We start from the raw sequence: 17,040 nt of genomic DNA, 5'->3' as shown, positions 1-17,040 counted from the left end.
CCTGACCAGCTAATCTTAGATTTGCCTCAGAAAATCATTACGCTCATGAAAACTCTCATGCCAGCGATGAAGGTGAACTGGGATAAGTTATCAGCTTGTAAGCAAAAGAAAGACGAGAGTGTCTCGGATTTCTTTACAAGGTTTGAGGACGCGTTTGTCGACCACAGCGGCCAGGACATGGGCGCTGAGGGAGGCCAGCGGTTATTCGTTGACAAATTCGTGTCGAATTTGTTGCCTGAGCTAAGCAACAAATTAAAGAATTCAGAGAGTGCATGGGCAGTTTCAACCCCTGCGCAAATACTGGCAACGGCCCAGTATTATGAGAATAGGGAAAAGGAAGAAAGTGATTGTGTAGAAAAGAAAACGAAGGAGCTCAAAACGAAGGTTTTGTTGCAGCAAGCATACCCTCCACGATCAAACCAAAATGATTCACAACAGCAGTATCGACCACGAGCACAGCCTGATAGGATGCAGCCGCGCTTTGACAACTTTGATTACAGATCTTCACTTGGGTATGATCAGTGCGCATATTGTAGGAAAGAGGGACACCTAAAATATGATTGTCTTGCCTTACGGGACCGCCTGAATGGTGTGTCGACACGAGGAAACCGTGGTGGTGGTCCTCAACAGGCATCACGAGGTAGAGGTCGTGGTTCATCCCAAAATCAGATTGATCGCCACCAAAATCAATCGGATGCGAATAATTGTTTTGACCAGCGAAATGCGGGGTCAGTTCGATCTGCACAGTATAATGTGGATGATTATTACGTAGAGCATGAGACTGTTGTAAATGACCATTACTAGGACAGCCAACGACAAAGAGAGGGAGTAGTATCAGTTCCGGTCGATCAGAGTGGGCCTTACGTTGCAGTGGCTACATCGGGTGTAGTTGAGCCTTTTCTGTTAGACACTGGTGCGACAAAAAGTTCCATCATGCATTCGAAACTCCCTGGCGCACCTTTGTCTGGCTTAACGAACGTTTCCGTTGGATTCTCTGGTGCCCCTGCTAGTAACCCAGTCTCTAATCCTTTACCTCTTATGATTGGACCTCGTGAGCTAACGGCTCCACTGATTCTATCTACAGGTTGTGGTGAGAATCTTTTGGGCCTGGATTTGTTGAAACGACTATATGCAACATTGTATTGTTCCCCCCAAGGAGTGGAGCTTACATTGGGACGGAGAGTGATCTCTCCCATGTATTTGTCAGTCGATAAATTCCCACCGGAATTGAGTTCCCTCCCTGCGTCCCTATGGGCCACAGGTCCCAACGATGTGGGCATGTTAGACATTCCACCCTATGTGATTCAATTGAAACCAAATGCGCGATTACCACGTTTACCTCAATATCGTATTTCTCTTGAGGGCGAACGAGCGCTGTTAGCAATCGTTCATGATCTCATTGGAAAAGGTGTTGTTGAAGAAACTCGTGGAAACGTGTGTAATAGCCCTGTATTGCCAATTCTGAAACGAACTGACCCGACTAAACCTCCTGTGTATCGTTTCGTAATAGATTTAAGAGAGGTGAACAAAATAGTAGTTCCACAATTTCCTGTGGTTCCTGACATTACAGCCTTACTAACAATGATTCCGGCATCTGCCTCCTGGTTCACGGTGATCGATCTAAAGAATGCTTTCTTTAGCATTCCGATTGCAGAGGAAAGCAGAGATCTATTCGGATTTTCATTAGGTGGTCGCAGTTTTAGGCTAAAACGCGCTCCACAGGGCTACTGTGAGAGTCCGTCAATCTACAGCCAAGCACTTAAAGGTCAGCTTGATGCCTTTGTTTTACCAACGGGTGCAGCCTTGATTCAATACGTTGATGATCTTTTAGTGGCAGCTGATACAGAAGCTATTTGCAAAACGGCTACGGTATCATTATTGTATTATCTACATGACTTACATCACAAGGTATCGCCTTCAAAGCTACAGTATTGTTGTCAAGAAGTTACCTATTTAGGTCACTTATTGTCAAAAGAAGGGAGAAGGTTGACCCCAGAGAGAATTGCAGCGATTACCCGAATGACTGTGCCAAAAACCCAGAGAGATGTTCGCGCCTTTTTAGGTATTACGTCCTATTGTAGACAATGGATTCCAAATTTTTCATTGTTGGTGAAACCATTGATAGCTCTTACGTGCAAAGATGTTCCATCCCCATTACCTTGGTCTGAAGAGTGTCAGAAAAGTTTTTCGGAATTGCGTGATGCGTTGTGTTCGGCTCCTGTGTTGGGCACTCCTGATTACAGTAAGCCGTTTACACTATACGTTCACGAGAGGGATGGTTGTGCGTTGAGTGTTCTGACACAACCTTTTGGCGGCAAGCAACGTCCATGCGCCTATTTTTCTTCAACTTTAGACCCAGTAGCAAGAGCCTTGCCAAGTTGTTTAAGGTCTACAGCGGCAGCTGCGGCGTCCATTCGACAGTCCGCAGGTCTAGTCATGGATAATATGCTTACGGTAATGGTTCCGCATGCAGTTGACACTCTATTGAATCGAACGAAAACTCAACATCTGACGAGCGCAAGATTGTCTGGATATGAGTTGACGTTGCTGGCCAGTCACATACGGATAAAACGATGTAATGTGTTGAATCCAGCAACATTGCTGCCGATCGACACAGAATCAAGTGGTGAAGCAGTACATGACTGCTATCTCAGAACTGAGGAGGAAACTAAGGGTCGTATTGACCTAAAAGATACTCCATTGACAGATCCCGATGGTACTTTGTATGTGGATGGTTCCTGTTTCAAGTTGCCGAACGGTGATGTGACGACTGCGTATGCTGTAGTAACATTGAGAACGATTGTGGAAAGCGCAAGATTAAGTCAGAATTCGGCTCAGGCTGCCGAGTTAATCGCATTGACGAGAGCGTGTGTGTTGTCTAAAGATAAACGGGTGAATGTGTTTACAGATAGCCAGTATGCGTTTGGCGTGGCACATAGTTTTGGACGACTGTGGAGAGAAAGAGGATTCCTTACGTCGCATGGCACGAAGATTCAACATGGTCAGCTTGTAAATGATCTTTTAGATGCACTCACATTGCCTAAACAAGTGGCCATAGTCAAATGTAGCGCACATCAGAAAGTAACAGATGATGTGGGTCGTGGAAATGCGTTTGCGGATGAAACGGCTAAAGAGACGGCTAAAGATTTGACGAACAGAATGTATGTTACGAGCTCAGTGAGATGGCCAACAGAGACTGGTATGTGTGAAGACACATTTGAAAGTGTGAAAGGAATACAGAATGAAGCCACTGAGACGGAAAGGACTAAATGGAGAGAGAGCACGGGAAGATTGGATGAGAATGGATGTTGGGTTGATTTATCAGAGAAGCAGAGATGGATGTTACCGGATGCGTATGTGCTCGCTGTTGTTACAATGGCTCATGGTATGGCGCACATCAGCACTAAAGGCATATGCAAGTTGTTGTCACATGTATGGAAGAATGATGGGATTACTAAGTGTGCCGAGAGAGTGGTTAAGAATTGTATGGTGTGTTTGATGCACAATCCTGGTAAGGGCACCCCCACTCCACCTGGCCATTTTGCCCCTCCTACATACCCTTTCGAAGTCATCCAGTTGGACTTTATCCACATGGACCGATGTAATAACTTGAAGTATGTGTTGGTTGTGGTGTGTGCATTCTCTAGGTGGATTGAGGCCTACCCCCTTAAGGATAATACGGCTTTATCCACGGCAAAAATTTTGCTCAAAGAGTATTTTCCCCGCTACGGAATGCCTCGGGTCGTATGGTCGGACAACGGAAGTGAGTTTGTTGGAAGTGTGATGAAGAGTGTGTGTCGCGGTTTAGGGATATTACAAAAATTTCATAGTGCAAATCATCCACAATCAGCAGGCTTGGTGGAAGGATATAATGGCACTCTAAAACTGAAATTGGCTAAAATTCAGGCAACAACTGGTTTATCATGGCCCGACGCTTTGCCTCTGGCTCTCCTGTCGACCAGGGCAACTGTACACTCTCGAGTAGGGCTCAGCCCATATGAGATTGTGTTCGGCCGTCCTGCTAATGTATGGGGAGTCCCAAGACCTAAAGAATTTGATAGAGTTGAATACCCTATGTTGATCGATTATCTCTATGATCTGACTGCTAAATTGAGTTTGATTCACCAACAGGTCTTTGAGGCTCTGCCGTCACAAACAGAAGGTCCTGGTCATCGGCTCCAACCAGGAGATTGGATTCTTGTCCGAAACTTCGGACGAAAGCGAAATCTTGAGCCGAGATTCGTGGGACCGTTCCAGGTACAGCTAGCAACGAGAACGGCAGTTCGGCTGGAAGGCCGGAAAAACTGGGTACACGCTACCCACACCAAAAGAGTCCCGCTTCCTTTACCGTCGGACACCTGGACGAAAAGAGGGTTTTCTTCTTGTGAAACAGACACTCCACAACACTTTGTTCCGTTCAGCGAAGCTCAGTCCATAGCTGACACCCCTCGAACAATTTCTTTGCCATCGCCATTGGAGAACTCTGAAAAATTGCCTGAACAATTGAACACTCATTTACCATCCAATCCACTGTTTGAAGATCAGACTCGCCCTGGAAGTAGCCGATATTTTCTTCGTCCACGAACAAGCCACAAATAAAAAGATGTTTTTTTGTTTCTAGGTTCTACATTGCTCTGAAAACAGTGGACATTATATATTGTATATTTTTTTTCTTTTTCGTACAGCCAAGAACATTATTTAGCTAGAACCTACCATCCAGGTTGACCGTAAGGCCGTGCGGGTACTTCCTTCTGTTTAGCAGCTATCGACACAAGGTCGGTTTCTATTATCAATTTCTGGGAACTCCTGGGAATTGATAACCGCTACTCAGAACGAAGTGCGTCAAGAACGTCGCGGACGGTGATTAGGGGATGGAATCATCATTGTCTGAGCTGTCGAAAAGAGAGGAAATTTTGGCGCAAAGATCTGCATTGCATAAAATATTTCATACGAAATGGTTTTTCTTACAGATGGTCATACTGTTCCTGACTATATCTATGTTGCTGGTGGGGGGAGTATATTACGGGTCCCAATTCTTATTGTCTTCTGCTACATCTACTCTCCCATCTCGTAATCTATATTTCGTTTCTACTGTCTCTCCACATTCCTTTTATCTTCTGCCTCAACACGAACAAGTCAGACGTGCGGAATTCAGAAACAACTCTTTTATTCAACTCTTGCATCAGCATCAGTTAGTGGTAAACACTACCAACTGTTGGGTGTGTGGGTTAATGCCACATACCATGGATAAGGGTATTCCGTACTTAGTTCTGCCTTATAGTGCACAAGGGTCAGCTCGAGCATTACAAACTATGTTCCATAGCGCACTAGATTCCTACCCCCATCGAGAACCACGCTCAGCAAACTCTGGTCCTGGCCCGTACCACAAGACTCTGACGAGAGCTATTGCAGACTTAGATAGAGATATTTTTGACGCATCGCTCATCCCAGAGGAAGAGGTGCGAGCATATAAGGAACTAAGTGAGGCTGAGTACAGCTTATCAGTGGGTGAGAGGCAGCTTAAAAGCTCACCACCGATATGGATTGTACCTCACCTTGGTAATTTCTGCTTGAAAGGTCTTGGTCGAAATCCGAGAGCTCAGTTTGGGGAGAGTGCTTGTACCGAGACGTATGTCTTACCGACGCTCTCCTCCCCTGTCTTCCTGCCTGCCAAGGGTACTTACTTTGTATGCTATGATCGAGCCTATACGTGGTTACCTCATGACTTCTCGGGTACCTGCTATATTGCGAATCTTTTGCCTCCGACTTTCACTGTGGCCTCTGATTACCACAGAAATAGAATTGTGAGAGGTGTGGTTAGCAAAGAAGATACTTCCGGACAAGAAGCAGGAGACTTCTTTAAGGGTTTCCTACCGTTCTGGGGACCGATGGTTAATAGCAGGAACTTGAGGCAGTTAACTCGTGTAGTAGAATCAACTGCCAACATAACTGCAAATGCCCTTGGTAATTTGACAGCCGAACTCCAGGCGGATAGACTAATGACGTTGCAGAACCGTATGGTTCTAGATATCGTTCTAGCAGATAGAGGTGGGTTTGTAAAGTTATCCATTCGAGCTGCTGCGTATTCATACCTGATAACGCTCCAACGGTTTATCAAGCCATCTCTAAGTTGCACAAAATTTCGGAGTCCATACACGTGGACGAAGGAAATTGGACGCTTCTGGGATGGTTTTGGGGTCTGATATCGACTTGGGGCTGGAAGATTCTGATGATCATAGGGGTTGTTGTGACATTTCTGTTCTCATGTTGTCTTTGTGTGCAATGTGGTCCTGCCTTATGTGGCCTTTGTGCTACGACGTGTATAAGACAGCCCGTTGTCACCAAAGAGGCATTGAAGGATAGAATAATGTATCAACAACATCTGGATGATCTGATGAGTATCGAAATCGATTATGATTCCGACTAGTGCTTGCCTACATGAGGGCAAAAGGACCGTCTGAGGTTCCGTAAAAATTATTACGATGTTCTGGGCATTGCCGAATATGGACGAGTTTGGTATCTACGAACCGTAAATGGCGAGTTCGGCAAGTGTGTGTGTTTTCGCTACGCTACCTGCCAGGGTTCGTCTAATATTACGCGTTCTTCATCTGAACCCTCGGGTTCCATTTTAGATACGGCATCCATTTTGTTTCTTGCCCTCACGTAGTCAGCGAGCAGATAACTGTTCGCCCCCTGACCCTCTAGTTCCCAAGCCTTGCGGAAGACGCATATTCCTTTCATGCGTCTTTATGGCCGGAGGAATGACACAGCAAAAGCAAATGACTCAGCTTGAGGGTAATCTGGTCGTGCCGGCTTATTGTGACAGCCTTGCAGGCGATGGATCCAACTCTTTGATCCTACGATCATGCTTCCGATATTACCCCCACACTCTTTTCTCTACACGTGTCTGACTTCCTTGCAGCTGCTCTTGTCTCTTCTTCTTTGTCATTTACAACTCTAAATAGGTATGCCTAATGGTGGGAAGATGTACTTTTACAGTTGGGAACCGGCATTGCTATTGTAATTATGTTCCGGGATTCTGAACACATGAAAGCGACCTCTTTGAAGTTTACTGTGAGAACCGGATTGTAATCTTTTGTCCACATGTTATGCAATGGCAACATTCTGTATAAAAGAGAGCGACCTACAAACACAATTTGAAGCAGACTCGCAGAACCTACATGTCAATGTACTTCTTTTGACTCCTGTTTCCCTGCAGTAATAAACGCTGATATTTGACGCCGAAGGAAGTGTCCCGTGTCTCTGTAGTTTGTGCGCCGAAACAGGTATCCCATGAAGGTTATAGGTGTTGTTCCCTGGCACCACTGGTACTGTTAAAAGTCCAGTCCTTCACTGTCCGAGCACAAAAGGGTCCGTAACTCCGCTTTTATCGACTGGAATGTCTGCCTAGGCAAGGAGAAATATTTATTTCGGAGGGCATACTAAAAGCAGGCAGTGTAATCATTTTGAACATTGCCCTCGACCCATGAGAGTAAGAGGAAGGGACCTCCACCGTTGGGCATCCTCCGCAAAGTTCTTAATCACTCTGTGTACATTGTGTTGATATGAGAGTTGTTTGTCAGTGGTCAGGTAGATCCCCAGGTATTTAAACCCTGTCTTGGTAACCTGTAGGGCCCCCGGCAGAGGAGGCCAATCTACCTCTATGCGTGGACAGTATAGTATTGACTTGTGCCAGTTAATTTTATAGCCAGAAAGGGTGCCATACCTGTCCAGAAGAGCAAAATGTGCCGGTATAGTGCTCGCTGGCTGCGTAACATACAGGAGGATATCGTCTACGTACAGCGAGATTTTATCTTCCTGTAAGTCAGTCTCAGTAATACGAAAGCCACGCACCTCTTCCACATGACGGATTGCACAGGCCACTATTTCGACCATGAGGGCGAATAACAGCAGGGATAGGGGGCATCCCTGACGGGTCCCACTCCCAACTGGAAAATCCCTCGAATATACTCCATTTACTCTGACCCGTGCTCTGGAGTCCGTGTATAAAAGACTCACCCACCGTCTAAAATTGGGGCCGACCCCGAACTTAATCAACGTAGCCTCGAGGAAAGGCCAGTGTACCGCGTCAAACACCTTTTCAGCATCTAGGGAAAGGAACATATGGGGGTCTTCCCTCTGTCTCACCTCCATGAGGCAGTTATGGGTGCGCCAAAGGTTCTGCCTTGTCGCCTTGTCCGGCAAAAATCCGGTTTGATCTTGATGGACCAATCTAGAGACCACCTGGCGTAGTTGGAGGGCCAGGACCGTTGCCAAGAGCTTAGCCTCCACGTTGAGGAGGGATATCGGTCTGTAAGACTCGCAGGTCTCAGCAGGTCTGACTTGTTTATGAATCGCGACAATAGTGGCCGTCCTGATGTCCGGGCGGAAGAATGCCGTCCTGGTTCGCATCCCTATAGAGCATCAGAAGATGAGGTAAGATCAGGTCAGCTCCTTTCTTAGAAAATTCCGCGGGAATCCCGTTCGGACCATGAGTCATCCCCGTTCGGAGCCTAGCCTTTGCCTCCCTTAATTCGGTGACCGTTATGTCAGGCTCAAGGTTCTCATTGTCATCATCGGTTAAGACTGGGGTATGAATCTCAGATAAGTAGGCGGTCATCTCTTCTGAGCTTCCCAATTCCCTGGCTGCATAAAAGTCTCGGAAATAAGTTGCAAACGCCTGGGTAATTTGGGTATCTGTCCTCTGCAGTTGCCCTTGGCTGTCAGTCACTCCTTCTACCCAACGTGCGTCCCTCTCTCTGCGACTCAGCCATACCATAAGCTTGCCGGACTTGTCCCCCACATCATATAGTTTATGTAGGGTCGCAAGCGCCTGTGCTTTCGCTTTGTTTGTGGCTAGGTCCCTGTAATGCTGTTGGCTGTCCAGTAGATGTCGAAGCACCTGTCAGTCCCTATCTATCAGGTAGTGCCATTCAAGGTCTAGGATTTTAGTTTCTAATGTGCATAATTCCTCTTCGGCTTTCCGCTTTTCCCATGAGATCCTACTTTGGGCTCTGTCCTGAAGCACTGCCTTATAGGCTTCCCACGAAGTCACTCCCGACTGCATGGAGTCTATATTTTCGGCAAAGTAAACCTTACTGTCCACCCGGAGGCCCTGAAGTATCTTGGGGTTTTGCAAATCCCATGATGTCAATTTCCAGTTCCCGTCCCGAGGTCAGAGCCTCCCCATAGTCGGACCATCAGAGGTGAGTGATCCGAGATGCCCCGTGCCAGATATTCAGCTTCGTCATCAGCCCTGAGGGCATGTTGGGAAAGGAAGATGTAGTCTAGGCGTGAGTGTACCTTGTGTGCTCCTGAGAAATAAGAATAGCTTCTAACATCTGGGTGCAGCCATCTCCATATACATCCGTCAGTCCTAGCGTTTCAATAGTCCTGGCCAGTGGCAATTTCAGGGGGTTGTTAGTTCGCGACCCAGACCGATCAAGGGGGGTGGACATAGCATTGTTAAAATCGCCGGTTATGATGCGTAGCGTACCGGGAGTGTCCAGTATTACCTCTGACAACCCAATCAGTGTTCTGGCCTGCAACTTTGGGGGGGCATATACCGAAACCAGAGTGACCCGCTGTCTCCCCCATATCCCTGTCACCCCCACATATGTTCCCTGTGGGTCTAACTAGGTTCGAGTCACGGTCAAGGGTGGGGATTTTTTAATGAGGATGGCTACCCACCTGGACCCGGATGTGTATCCCGCATGTGCTAGGACTTTGTAGACGCCTCTCGCTAGAAATCCACACTTCGTGCCCTTAAGATGGGTGTCCTGCAAGCAGACTATGTCTGGGCGTAACCATTTGATCTGTGCCATCACCAGCCCACGCTTTATCTTATCCCCCAGACCATTCACGTTCCAGGTGAGGATCTTACGGGGCCCCACCCTCCACTCACCCCCACCGGCGTTATGTTTAGTTACATCTGTCATGTTGTAATAACAGTCCGTAGCAAATCGTGGACGGGTCGGAAGGCGCGTTCACCCAGCAGTGTGGAGCTGCATGCCATATGCCAATTAAACAAAACACAAAATGCAGAACAACTTTCCCTCAACCATAAAACCAATGTACCCCGTCCCGCTCCCCGAGCCACCCCACTGCCCCCATCGACTTCCCCCGATACCATAACGGGGGACAGACTTTAGGGCCGGCGTGTCGTAATTTGGCAGCACCTGAGTTAGCATTTAGCTCAGCTACACAAACTTTTACTGTTAACTTGACCAAAACGTGCGGGAGCCATTTTGAATACTTTGGCTTCCATTTTGTATGAACATGCTGCCTCGTGGTCAGCATGCCCTCTTGTCCTTTCTCTGTTCCAATGATCATTTACCCTGCCCAGCAACAGTCTATTTTTAGTACTGGTCAAGCACACGCATGCGCATTTGTATACTGACTGGTCATCTCTCAGGAATGTTCTCCAAACTGACCAGTGGTACTAAACTCCTCCCACATGTTGGCTTTGTTCCAAAAATGCCCTTATATGTACCTAAAACTGTGAAAGAGTATAACGCCTACCTTTTTATTACTGTTAAACTGTATAAAAGAGGTCGCACACCGATGTTCGGTGTGATACTTCTTGCATTGCCGAAGGGTGCTGTAGGAATGTACCACCACCCCATGGGGTCCTAATAAACTTGTCTTTTGCATTTCCAGTTTCCGTGCCAACTTCTATTCTAAGGTGTTCGAGAGTTTTAGCAGAGTATGTAGACCTGACTGAACCCGATACCACAATTGGCGACCACAATGGGACTCATCGGCGACTCGGAAGCCCGAAGGAGAGGTCGCGACGAAGGATTGGAAACTCGCCATGGACGCGTACGCTGCCATTGAGTGACCCGAGTCTTGGCACCCACGGTGTTTCTTCCTTTCCTTCTGATCTGACCTTCCAGGTGGCGCCGGTCCTCGACTGAGATCCTGATCGATTGGATTGTCGTGTAGTGCCCGTTTGGCTGATTCGATTAAAGATTTTGGCAGTTGGAACCTGGACGCTTTGAGGATACTTGGTAAGCTTTTGATTGGTAAGGTGGTCTACTGACACTTACTGTGGCTTTTTGAATTTGTTTGAGTTAGCTAACGTTTGGACCTATGAATTTGACTTATATGTGGAGTGCACCTCACATAGGCAGGCATGTAGGGATATTTCTCTGACTTTGTATTTGTTTGAACGGCACACCGTGTGTAAAGCATATTAAGTGCCATTTTATGTAGTATCACGTTTTCGTGATATTTTGACATGCCTGTTCTCAGCACACTTCGAGGAATGTGCTGTTTTGGAAATGGTACCAATTATCGATTAAATGAATCACAGCCGGCTCCCCCAGAGGGAACCCCAAACCGCGATATGTAAGTAAAATTTGGCCTTCCGCCTATAATGTATAGCACATTATGGCATAAGTATACTAAAGCTGATCGTGAATTGCAATGGCCACTACATGGGTCATTTGATTTGCGAAAGGTTCAATATGTAGAGCAGTGTTTGTTTCAGCGCAGGTCTAGACAGGATATGTTTGATTGTGTGCGTATGTGGGAGAAAGCGGTGCGTGAACGAATGAAGCGTGAGGAAGCCTTGGCGGATAAGGTGCAGCAAAAGGCTGCTCGTGACAAAGCTTTACAGCTGCAGGAGAAAGAATTGCAGGAACAGAAAGAGAGGGAGACTCGAGAGCGTAATTTACAGGTATATGGTCAGTTCCCTATTCGACGTCCTCTTTATCCTGTCCTTACTAATGAATCTGATGATTTTGCATTGCTAGATCGTTGCCCGCCTCCGTACGTTTTGCCTACGGCCCCGGATGAGGACTCGGATGAGGACGATCGGAATAAGCCGCGTACCAGGTTAACTGCTGATCGAGCTACGGAATTGCGCGGGTTTGCTCGTAAACTTAATAGAAATGCTATAACTGTTTCAGAGATTGATGATAGTATGGAAGAATGGTCTGATAAAGAACGATTGTACTTTCCGAACCATTTTGTAGATGAAGTTGTCGAACGATTTAGAAAGCATTCCTTTGAGTTGGAACCTAAGGATATAGCAGTTGGTCGTGATAATTTTCGTAAAGGTCTCTTTGTTCTTACAGATGCGGATACGTTTTTCCAGCGTTTGGTTCAGCTACGGGATGAAGCGTCACGACTACTGGCGTTGAAAAAGGAATCGGGTTCGTCTATGTCTGGACCAACGGGAGTATCTAAAGAGTGTCCCATCTCTGGAACAGATAAGAACGCTGCGGCTAATGTTATGCCTATGCGAGAAGCTGCGCCTTTGTATGTTCCTCCTAAAGGGCATGGCACAGATGACGATAAAATGTCTAAAGATTCGAAGGGTTATTTTGTATATAATTGGGTTTATACGCCTTGGAATAGAACAGATGTTATGGCGCTTAAGAATGCTCTGCCTGACCCCCGTAAAAACCCAGCAGCTTTCTATGAAGGTGTGGAAGGTGCTATTTCTTCGTGTGTTATGACATTAGTTGATATTGATCTGTTCTTTGGGCTGATATTGCCTCCTGATATGTGGAGGGCGATTCGTAAGTTTGATGATCGAACGATTTTTGGTGCAGATTGGAAGGACATAGCTCGAGCTGATTTAGATAGGGAACCTGCGTGTAAACCATGCAGATTAATTTTAGACCTCCCAGAGGCTATTTTGACTAAACCAAAAACGCTTGTTCCCCCTAAGAAAATTGATTGGACCATGTTGGCTTCTTGTAAGCAGTAGCCGGATGAATCGGTCTCTAACTTCTTTTCCAGTTTCGAGGAAGCGTTTCATGATTACAGTGGTCAATTATTGACAGAAGATACAGGCAGGCATTTGTTCGTTGATAAGTATGTGGCTAATCTCCTACCGGAGATTGCAAAACGATTAAAGGCCAGTGAAAGTTCATGGACCACAGCAACCCCTGCTTCTTTATTGACTGTGGCTCAATATTATGAACGACAGGAATTGGAGGCTAAAGAAAGTAGTGATAAGAAAGCGAAAGATTTGAAGACGAAGGTGATGTTGGCTCAGGTTTACGCTACGAGAGGGAACGATAGAGGTAGACGAGGATTGTATAATGCGTCTTCTCCCCGTTCCGATATTTCTGAGGATCAGTGTGCATACTGTAAACAGTTTGGACATTGGGTTTCGGATTGTCCGGTGCTTCGAGAACAGCGTAATCAGCGTGGTCGAGGAAGTGGAAGGTCGCGGAATAGTTATTCAGGATCGAGGGGTGGAGCGAATGATCGTGGAAGGTTTGAAGCAAGGGGTCGTGGACAGGCAGACTATAATACTTTTGATCGACACAATCAGTATCAGATAGCTGAGGGTGAATCTTCTGAGTCACAAGATAATCGTTATGCATAGGATTGCGTAGGATGGGGTGTGGAATCGGTTGAGATACCAGTTGATCAGAGGGGTCCATTTATATCAGCACATGTTTTGGGTTTTACTGATCAGTTTCTGGTTAATACAGGAGCTACTCATAGCGCTTTGTCCAAATACTTGGTTCCAAGGGCTCCCCTGTCTGGCGAAACGATTACAGCAATAGGGTTCGATGGAACACCTTCTCTTAGCCCATTGTCTCAACCCGTTACACTTTACATTGATAAATTTGCTGCCCCATACCCATTTTTGATATCTCCGAACACACCAGATAATATTGTAGGACTAGATATGTTAAAACATTTTCGAGCAACAATACGCTGTGCCCCTGAAGGGGTGCGGGTCATTCTGAATGGGAACTATCCAGAAGTTGAGAGATTGTGCCTCCTTCAAGAGGCCGATGTGTTAGCTTCTCTTCCGAAAACGTTGTGGGCCACTTCCGATACTGATGTGGGACAGATGATTATTCCTCCAGTACGTATTACTGTAAAGGAGGGCGTATCTCTGCCTCGTGTCCCACAATATAAAATTTCTAGAGAAGGCGAAATTGCATTGACACACATTGTGAATGACTTGATTATGGCAGGGGTGGTTGAGGAAGTCCCCTATAATGTTTGTAACAGTCCAATTCTTCCGATTCTTAAGAAAGACACAGACACCAAGATCTATCGTTTTATTATTGATTTGAGGGAAATCAACAAGATAGTAGTGCTTCAGTACCCGGTGGTGTCTGACATTACCACGTTACTTACTTTGGTTCCGCCCACAGCAACTACCTTTACAGTCATTGACCTTAAAAATGCTTTTTTCTCGATTCCCATACATCCTGATAGCCGATATCTTTTTGGCTTTCATTAAATAACAAATCGTATAGATTTTGTAGGGTTCCTCAAGGCTACACAGAAAGTCCTAGCATTTACAGTCAGGCTTTAAAAAGACAACTTGATTCTTTCGACTTACAGTCTGGGGTGGCTCTTATTCAATATGTAGATGACATTTTGCTTGCAGCAGACACACAGGAACAATGCGAGGAGAGCACTTTTTCTCTGCTTTCTTTTCTTGCTAAGCATAATCATAAGGTTTCAAGGAAGAAGTTACAATATTGTAGACCAAAGGTGACCTACCTCGGTCTTCTTTTGTCTGAGGAGGGGCGTGCATTGACATCAGACCGAATTCAAGCAGTTTTAGATACACCAGTCCCCCGCACTCAGAAAGATGTTCGTGCCTTCATAGGTTTGACGTCCTTTTGTAGGCAATGGATACTAGGATTTTCACACATTGTTAAACCTTTGTTAGCGTTGTTGTCCAAAACTACACCGATTCCCATTGAATGGACAGATGAATGTCAGAATGCTTTCGAACAATTGAGACAAGCTCTTTGTTCTGCACCAGTGCTAGGTACACCTGATTATACGAAGATGTTTACATTATATGTCCACGAGAACGATGGGTGTGCATTGTCAGTCTTAGTGCAGACACACGGAGACAAGCAGAGACCTTGTGCGTATTTCTCAGCCGTACTCGACCCTGTGGCTCGAGGACTGCCTGGATGTTTTCGAGCAGTTGCAGCAACATGAGTAGCTATACGACAGAGTGAGGGAATAGTTTTGTCACACAAATTGTTGGTGTTGCTTCCCCATGCGGTAGATGCTTTACTGAATCAAACGAAAACACAGCATCTAACCAGTGCCCGTCTAACAGGATTAAAGTTAACACTGTTGGCGCCACATATTACGCTGAAGAGATGTGCTACTTTGAACCCTGCTACTTTATTGCCATATCCTGTTGCTGAGACCCAGAAGGAAGAACAGCATGATTGTGTTTTTCTGACTGAGGAACAGACAAAGGGTCGTATCGATTTACAGGATACGCCATTTCCAGATGTAGATGGGGAACTGTGGGTTGATGGGTCGTGTTTAAAGTTGCCAGATGGTACGACCTCTGCAGCCTATGCGATCACGACACTCAAGACAGTGGTAGAAGCAGCACGAATACCGCAGAACTCGGCCCAAGCAGCTGAATTAATAGCCTTAACGAAATCATGTGAGTTAAGCGCTGGACTATGTGTGAACATCTACACTGATAGCCGTTATGCTTTTGGAGTAGTGCATGATTTTGGCCTACTCTGGAAGGAACAAGGGTTCCTGACCTCACATGGAGTGCATATTATGCATGGAGAATTGGTACGTGATCTCCTGAATGCACTATTATGTCCAAAGAAAGTGGCGATAATCAAATGTAGTGCGCACAAGAAAGTGACAGACAAAATAGGAGCAGGAAACGCTTTTGCAGATCGCATAGCGAGAGAGACTGCCATGTTACAAAATGTCTCTCCCATGTATGTGGTGAAATCGCAGGCTGAGCGATGGCACGATGCTAGAGAGGAAATACTAGACATACAGAAATCAGCATCTGAAGCAGAACTTGCACTTTGGGCAACAGAGGGAGTGTTGTACGATGAGGGTTGTTGGCGTAGCAAAGATATGGAGAGATGGAAATTACCTGCCGCTTATTTGCAAGCAATGGTCCAAATGACACATGGGCTGGCACATGTTGGAGCTCTTGCAATTACTAAATTGCTTACATGAGTCTGGGAGCATCCCGAAATTGCTAGTACGGCCAAGAGAGTAGCACAGACCTGTCTGATTTGCTAACAGTACAATCCTGGAAAAGGGACTTATACTCCTAAAGGAGGGTTTGTTCCACCTACTGCACCATTCAAAGTATTGCAAATGGATTACATCCAGCTGGAGCGCTGTAATAACCTCAAGTATGTCTTAGTGGTGGTGTGTGCCTTCAGCAAATGGATTGAGGCTTACCCCACGAAAGATAGTACAGCATTGACAACAGCTAAGGTGTTACTCAAGGAGTACTTCCCACGCTATGGTGTTTGTAAGTTTTTGTGGAATGATAATGGTCCTCATTTCATTGGGAAAGTAGTGGAGTATGTCCTGAAAGGATTGGGAATCAAACAAAAGTTCCATGCTGTATTTCATCCACAGTCAGCAGGTTTGGTAGAAAGGTACAATGCAACCTTGAAGCTGAAGCTAGCAAAGATCGTGGCATCCACGTCTGTGAAATGGCCAGACGCTTTGCCTTTGGCATTACTGTCTATTAGATCAGTGCAACAGTCCCGATCTGGCCTCATACCTTATGAAGTGGTGTTTGGAACGCCTATGAATATCTGTGGAGTTCCTAAGCCTCGTTTGATACATGATGTGCCTTGTATAAGGATGAACGATTATTTGGCACGATTAACAAATGATTTACTTTCTATTCATCAACAGGTTCGAGAAGCGCTCCCCGATAATTCCAGTGGAGAGGCTCACGATCTCCGTCCTGGGGACTATGTGATGATACGGGCGTTCGAGAGAGCCAGCAGTTTGGAGCCGAGGTGGCGTGGCCCTGAACAGATACTGCTGACAACTCGGACGGCAGTGCGGGTCACGAATAAGAAGCGGTGGATCCATTCTACCCACTGCAGTCGTGTTTCCCCGGACCTGGTGAATCCTGCAGTGATATCCGACTACCGAGACATCTTGGATGCAGAGAAGAGCCCAGCTACTACGCCTAACGAATCGGAGGGAGCCTTCCCGGACCACACTGTTTCTGATGGAGTGAAGTATAATCTATGTCCGAGGAAATAATTTTTTTTGTTCAAGACTGGTTTGTTACCG

Source organism: Lissotriton helveticus, chromosome 5_1, assembly GCF_964261635.1.
Source record: "Lissotriton helveticus chromosome 5_1, aLisHel1.1, whole genome shotgun sequence".
NCBI classification, from domain to species: domain Eukaryota; kingdom Metazoa; phylum Chordata; class Amphibia; order Caudata; family Salamandridae; genus Lissotriton; species Lissotriton helveticus.
This window is presented reverse-complemented; position numbering follows the sequence as displayed.